The sequence below is a fragment of the Molossus molossus genome, unplaced genomic scaffold (genome assembly GCF_014108415.1).
Source record: "Molossus molossus isolate mMolMol1 unplaced genomic scaffold, mMolMol1.p scaffold_m16_p_15, whole genome shotgun sequence".
In the NCBI taxonomy this organism is placed as follows: Eukaryota; Metazoa; Chordata; class Mammalia; order Chiroptera; family Molossidae; genus Molossus; species Molossus molossus.
Window position 1 is genome coordinate 9,557,339 of NW_023425350.1, and position 8,261 is coordinate 9,565,599.

Below are 8,261 nucleotides of genomic sequence, written 5' to 3' on the forward strand. Positions count from 1 at the left end.
AGCTCTCCATAATCCACAGTCTGATCCTAAACCATCCTACTCTCTTCCTCTCGTGCTTGGTTTGGTCAGCACCAGCTGCTCCTTCCTTCTTATGTGGATTTGATTCCAATTCAGAAAACATCACCTTTTATTTATCAACATTCCATCCTACTGCATATTAGAAGCAGTCACCTTCAGCGTGTTTTCTGGTCAGACTTCTGTTAGGTGCTACTCAGGCTCGGGATCTGTGTTTGAATCTTCCTTCTTCACTAGACGGCAAGTTACTTGAGAGCAAGAGCCGTGATTGATATACCTCTGACTTCCCAGGGGGGTCAGGCCAGGCTTGTGACATGGCGGCCGGATTCAGCTGACTTCCTAAACCATCCATGCGTAGCTCTTCCCTGGTGACGGGTGAGACTAACTGCATGCTGGTGCCAGGGGACACTGAGGCCATCGCTCTCAGGGTTGATCTTTGGAAAAGAAGCTGAAGGCAGCTGGATGCTAGAGAAGTACTCCGGCGATTAGATTGGCAGGTCACCAATCCAGCAACGGCAGGCGGAGTGTCACCAGATCGTGCCCCGTGTCTCTGTCTGGCTTTGCTCCCAGGAGAGTGTCTGAGTGGAGGCGATACTGGGAAGCCCATACATTCAGAATGTCTCCATCAATTCAGGACAAAGTAGGAAGGAGGCCATGTGTCCTCCTGGCTCCCGGATGGGTTAGTGCTGCAGGTTGGGTGTGATTCATGTGATCCCAGAGACTGCAGAAAGAGACAAGGCAATTTCTCCCTGCTATGGCAAGTTCCAAGGGGCCACATGCCCATCCCTCACTGAGCTGATCATTTCGGCCAGCAATGTTGCCCTCTGGCAGTTGCTCTGGAGACTTTCTGAGCCTGGGTAAGAACCGACCTGGTCTCAGGTCCGGTAGCTTTCCTGGTCCTGGCTCTCCCTCCTCCCTCCAGCTTCTAGGGTCCTCATTCTCTCCCTGTTATCCGGGCAAATACTCTCAGGCTTCTCCATTACAAATGGGGATTAAAAAAAGAGCCACCTTAAAGAAGGTTCATTCTGCTGGGAGAATGGTCTGAAACAAAAAAATTGGGACGTAAATGGTTGAAGTCCAGGCCTCAGCCATCAGAAGGAAAACGGGACAGGGCAGCCTGACGTTCCTGCTGCCCCGAAATCACACCGCAGACTGGCCTCTTCCATCGAGATGTGTGTCGGTGTCCACCGAAGCTGTTGGCACATTGGAGGGGTTCAATAAATATTTGTTGAACTCAACTCTTAAGTTGTATAAAAATAAACCTGATTGGTAAGCATTTATGAAACATCTGTTGTTGTGCTTATCAGCAAGAACAAAAAAGCAACGAGGAAAAATTGCTCTCTGGCTCAACCACTAGACCAACTGAGAAGTCAACACAGGCAGAGCAGAGACAATAATAATTAAAATAATAATGATGATGATGATGATAATAACAACTCCCGTTTTCTGAACAACTACTATGTGCTGGGAACTTGACACGCTTTTCATGCTGGTTTCTTAGAGCAACCCATTATTATGCCCATTTTACAAATGAAGGCAATGACACTCAGAGAGTTTTGATGACATGACCAAAAAACACACAAGTGGTAAATGATAGAGCCAAGATCTCTAGTACAATCTGTTCGACAAAGCAGGTGTTCTTTCTCTGACAGCAATGCTGCATTGAGCATGGCAAGGCTGAAATGTGAGGGGCTGAGAGAGACACAGATTCTACTTAAGGACAACGGAGGACAGGAGCTTGCTGCAGAGTAGGGGGGGCCCAAGGAGACATTGTAGAGGGGTTGACTTCATACCAGTAGCAGGTTTTTTCTGACTATTTCTCTGCAGTGCTGCCTATCCTTGGATGTGTCCTTCCAATGACGATTACGCAGGGAAGTGCATTCAAAAGTCACGCAGAGCTCTTTGGGAAGAGCTTCGAGATCAGAACAGACACAGAGGTTGGCGTGTGGCTGCCTTTTGGTTAATGTTGACTAGATGGAAGGAGAGAGAAATGTGTTAAGAGCAAATGGGACATCTAGACCACCTACATTGTGTCTATGGGTTGAATTAGCATTGGTTTTAAACATTTGTAAATCTTTCTGAATTTGAAGCTTTCAAGATCTTGCTCCCAGTAAGTAGTTATTTCAGCTATGATAGGTCAGAGCCCAGCCTCTCATGCTCATCCTGGCCTCAAACCTCATGGCCATCTGGAAGCAATCCTGAATGTTGCTTCACTCCTGAGATCCTCAGCGACCACCATGTCCCCAGAGTTGGAGAGAATTTGGTTGACTGTGGAAGTTCATTTGTTGTCCATTTAACAAATGTGTAGGGAGTCCCTGCTATGTGCTGGCACTACTCTAAATTCTGTAGGTCAAGGGAAGCTAAAGACTGCTTAGAGGAAGCTCATATTTCAATGAGATGAGCTGGATAATGAACAAGAAGCTACAGGAATGTTTATCATGCAGACAGAGGTAAGCACCATGAAGACAGTCAAAAGGTGAAGCAATGTCAGGGAATACATTAAAGGGGGTGTCAACGAAGTCCTCTTTGAGGAGCTAATATTTGAGCTGAGATCTGAATGATTAGGAGAAGTCCAGGAAGAAATCAAAGTGGGCAGTAAACTGGCAGAAAGCAAGGCAAGAGCAAAGGTTCTTGGGTGGGAAAGGCTGGTGGGTTTGAGGCGCTGGAAGGCTGGAGCAGGAGCACAGGCCGGAGAGGTAGGCAAGGGCTAGACTAGGTGGAGCCTTGTCAGCCAGGAGGAGGCGTAGTTGTGCGTTATTCCAATTGCAATGGAAACCACTGGAAGGTCTGAGCAGAAGAATGACATGATCCCAATTTAAGTTTAAAGATCACACTTGCCTGCCAAATGTCTAGCTCAATCCAATTCTAATTTCAGTAGTATTCACGGAGTGTGCATTTTTGTGCAATCACTACATGGGCATATTATATATTTACATATATAATATGATATACATTATAGGCATATGCATATAATATATTATATATATGCCTAGTATAGTGGTAGATATAATATCTAATATCTAATCTATCTATCTATCTATCTATCTATCTATCTATCTATCTATCTATCATCTATCTATCATCTATCATTTCTATTCTCCAACCCACTATTAGAGATGAATGCTATTGCTCCCTTCTTGAAATGGAGAAGCATGACTCAGAGAGTGACTCACTTCAAGTCACGGGACTTTACAGTTTAGTTTAGAGCCAGGGTTCGAACCAGGATCGGCTCGACGTTCTCTACACTATCTACTCTGTCATGCAGTCTCACTCATAGAATTAGGGGATTTAAGAAGTTTTGATTAATAAAATGATCTCAAGAGTAAAAACACTAAGACATTGATGCCCGTGACTTGGTGGCCAGAGCTTCCCTGGCTTCAGCTGTGCTGGCCCTGCGGTCCTGGAGCCGGGTCCTCCACCGCTGTGAGTGCTGCGGATGGAAGTGCTCTCTGGGGAAGCTGCTCCTGGTCCCCAGGTCACTTGCAGGCATGGCTCATAGTGCCCGGCCCGAGACCTGGACAAGGTGCCGCCACCCGGGGCTTCTCTGTGGCACAGGGAGCTGTGAGACGCACTCGGGACCCGTGGTTGAGCAGGCTGGACATTGGAACACTAAGCATTCCATGGGTGAACTTAGGTGGAGCCAGCGGATAAAGGCTTCTCACTTTTTTTCTCCTCTAAAGACACTATTCAGAGCTTCAGGAAGTGGCAGAGGCTGTGCCCATTCTGTAAAGCACTTGCATTTTCTCCCTGTCTTCTGCTCCCTGGCATCGCGCTCCTCTCTGAACTGTTGGCACTGAAGCCGCTGCCTCAGGCTCTGTTGTCTAAGACACCCCTTCTCTACACCTCTCACTTTCCTCTTTCAGTTTTCCCCTTATCTCTTCCCATGGCCGGGCTGGTCCTTTTTCTAGGTGGACGAAGAAGCTGTTTGTAGCTTGCCAGGCCCAATAAAACACTTTCACCTGACATTTCTTTGAATCCTAAACTCCAGTCTCAGAACTAGCCCTTTGGTTTTATAGAATCATTTAACAGAAAAGTTTGGATGTATGGGGGGACACGATGCACTAACATCTGTTCACCAAACAGCAGAACTTTTATTTATTTTATCCTAGTGTGAATATTTTTTCTTTCTTTTTTTTATTTAACTCATTTATTTTTGTTACAGATGTTTCTCCTTTCCCCCCCAATGATACTGCCCCTCCCTCCCCGCCCTGTCCCCAGCTTTGTTGTCCATGTCCGTTGTTCATGCACACATGCATATAAGTTCTGTGGTTTATTCTCCCCCAGCCCCTCTCCTGGGGATTGTCAGTCTGTACCCACTTCTAAGTCTCTGGGACTACCCCATTCCTCAGATGGTTATGTTCATTATATTCCACAAATAAGTGAGATCATGTGATATCTGTCTTTCTCTGTTTGGCTTGTTTCGCTTAGGATAATACTCTCCAGGTCCCTCCATATCATCTCAAAGGATAAGAGATCTTTCTTTCTTACAGTTGTATAGTACTCCATTGTGTATATGTACCACAGCTTTTTTATCCAGTTCGTCTACCGATGGACATTTGGGCTGTTTCCTGATCTTAGCTATTGTAAATAGTGCTGCTATGAACATGGGGGTACATATATCCTTTCTGATTGCTGTTTCAGGCTTCTTAGGGTATATTTCTAGAAGTGGGATCACTGGGTCAAATGGCAGTTCAATTTTTAATTTTTTGAGGTAACACCATACTGTTTTCCATAGTGGCTGCACCAATCTGCATTCCCACCAGCAGTGTACTAGAGACCCCTTTTCTCCAAAACCTCACCAACACTTGTTGTCTGATGATTTGTTGATGGAAGCCATTCTGACAGGTGTGAGGTGATACCTCATTGTTGTTTTAATTTGCATTTCTCTGATGATTATTGATGTTGAGCATTTCTTCATATGCCTCTTAGCCATTTGTATGTCCTGTTTGGAGAGGTGTTTATTTAGTTCCTCTGCCCATTTTTTAATTGGGTTCATTGTCCTCCTTTTGTTGAGCTGTATGAGCACTCCATATATTTTGGAAATTAACCCCTTATCCGATGTGTCATTGGCAATTATGCTCTCCCATAGAGTGGTTTACCTTTCCATTTTGGTGGTTGTTTCTTTCGCTGCGCAGAAGCTTTTGAGTTTGATGTAGTCCCATGTGTTCACTTTCTCCTTTGTTTCTGTTGCCTTAGGTGATGTATCAGTGAAAATTCTGCTGCGTATGATGTCTGAAATTTTGTTGCCTACAGTTTCTTCTAGAATTTTTATGGATTCACGGGTCACATTTAATTCTTTTATCCATTTATCTTGTGTATGATGTAAGTTGATGGTCTAGGTTAATTTTTTTGCATGTAGCTGTCCAATTTTCCCAACACCATTTATTAAAGAGGCTGTCTTTACTCCACTGTATGTTCTTGCCACCTTTGTCAAATATTAATTGAGCATATTGTCTTGGGTCCATTTCTGGTTTCTCTATTCTGTTCCATTAATCTATCTGCCTGTTCTTGTGCCAGTACCAGGCTGTTTTGATTACAATGGCTTTGTAGTATAACCTGAAATCTGGTAATGTGATCCCTCCGACTTTGTTCTTCTTTTTCAAGATTGCTGTGGCTATTCGGGGTCTTTTTTGGTTTCATATGAACTTTTGAAGTATTTGTTCTAGTTCTGTGAAGTATGTTATTGGTATTTTGATGGGGATTGCATTGAATCTATAGATTGCTTTGGGTAGTATGGACATTTTAATGATGTTAAATTTTCCAATCCATGAACAAGGTATGAGCTTCCACTTTTTTATATCTTCCTCTATTTGTTTTTTCAATGTCCTGTAGTTTTCTGTGAATCGGTCCTTTATTTCTTTGGTTATTCCTAGGTATCTTAATTTTTTTGCTGCGATGGTAAAATAGGATTTTTTTTAGTTTCTTTCTGTGAGTTCATCATTGGTGTATAAGAATGCCGTTGATTTCTTGATGTTAATTTTGTATCCTGCTACTTTACCAAATTCATTGATTAAGTCTAGTAAATTTTTGATGGAGTCTTTGGGGTTTTCTACCTATAGTATCATGTCATCTGCCAATAATGACAGTTTCACTTCCTCCTTTTCAATTTGGATCCCTTTTATTTTTTCTTCCTGATTGCTATGTTAAATAAGAGTGGCGAAAGTGGGCATCCTTGCCTTGTTCCTGTTCTTAAGGGAAATGCTTTTAGTTTTTGCCATTGAGTATGATGTTGGCTGTAAGTCTTCCATATATGGCCTTTATTATGTCGAGATATGATCCCTCTATTCCCAGATTGGTGAGTGTTTTTATCAGAAATGGATGCTAAATTATGTTGAATGCTTTTTCAGCATCTATTGATATGATCATATGATTTTTATCTTTCATTTTGTTTATGTGGTGTATCACATTTATTGATTTGTGAATATTGTACCAGCCTTGCATCCCTGGGATGAATCCCACTTGGTCATGATGAATAAATTTTTGATGTATTGCTAGATTCGATTTGCTAGTATTTTGTTCAGATTTTTGCATCTATATTCATCAGGGATAATGGCTTGTAGTTTTCTTTCTTTGTAGTGTCTTTTTCTGGTTTTGGAATTAGAATTATACTGGCCTCATAAAACGAATTGGGAAGTGTTCCTTCTTGAATTTTTAGAAATAGTTTGAGGAGAATGAGTGTTAGTTCTTTCAATGTTCGATAAAATTCCCCCATAAAGCCGTCCGGGTTTGGGCTTTTGTTTGCTGGGAAAGTCTTGATACATCTTCAATTTCTTTTGTTGTTATTGGTCTGTTCAAGTTTTCTATCTCTTCCTGGTTCAGTTTTGGGAGACTATGTGTTTCTAGAAATTTGTCCATTTCGCTTAAATTGTCAAATTTGTTGCCGTATAATTGTTCATAATATTTGTTAATGATCCTTTGTATTTCTGTAGTGTCAGACATTATTTCTCCTCTTTTATTTCTGATTTTGTGTATTTGGGTTATCTCTCTTTGTTTCTTGGTAAGTCTAGCTAAGGGTCCATCAATCTTGTTTATCTTTTCAAAGAACCAGCTCTTTGTTTTATTGATCCTTTGAATTATTTTTTTGGTCTCTATGTCATTTATTTCTGCTCTGATCTTTACTATTTTCTTCCTTCTACTTGCTCTGGGGTTTTCTTTTTGTTTGCTTTCTAGTTCTTTAAGTTGTGAAGTTAGATAGTCTATTAGAAATTTTTCTTGTTTCTTGAGGTAGGCCTGTAGTGGTTTGAACTTCCCTCTCAGAATTGCTTTTGCTGCATCCCATACATTTTGTGTAGAGACTTAGTTTGTGCCCTAATATGTGGTCTATCTTTGAGAATGTCCCATGTGCACTGGAGAAGAATGTGAATTCTGCAATTTTGGGGTGTAATTCTCTGTAGATATCTATTAAATTCATTTAGAGTCTGTGTTTCCTTGTTAATTTTTTGTCTAGAAGATCTATCCAGTGATGTCAGCTGGGTATTGAAGTCCCCTGCTATGATTGTATTGCTGTCGATTTTTCCTTTGAAGTCCTCCAGAAGATTTTTAATATATGTGGTGCTTCTATATTGGGTGCGTATATGTTTACCAAGGTTATATCTTCCTGTTGGATAGATCTTTTCAGTATTATGTAGTGGCCTTCTTTGTCTCTAGTTATGACCTTCATTTTGAAATCTACTTTATCAGATATGAGTATTGATACCCCAGCTTATTTTTCCTTTCCGTTTGCTTGGAAGATGTTTTTTCCATCCCTTCACTTTCAACCTATGTGAGTCTTTTTGTTGTGAGGTGGGTCTCTTGTAAACAGTATATATGTGATTCATGCTTTCTTATTCAGTCAGCTACTCTGTGTCTTTTTATCGGAGCATTCAAAGCATTCACATTTAAGGTGATACTTGATATGCACTTATTTATTGCCATTTTTGTTTAGTGTGGTTCTATTTTTTTTCCTATTCTACTAATTACAGCAGTCCTTTTAGCATATCTTGCAATGCTGGTTTAGTGTTAATATATTCCCTTAGCCTTTTTTTTTTTTTTTTTTGTCTGGGAAGTGATTTATTTGACCTTCTATTTTGAATGATAACCTTTCTGGATAGAGTAGTCTGATTCAGATCCTTGTTTTTCATGACCTTGATTACTTCATGCCACTCCCTTCTGGCCTGTAGTGTTTCTGTTGAGAAGTCAGCTGAGAGCCTTATGGGGTTTCCTTTGTAGGTAACCTGTTGCTTATCTCTTGCTGCCTTTAGGATTCT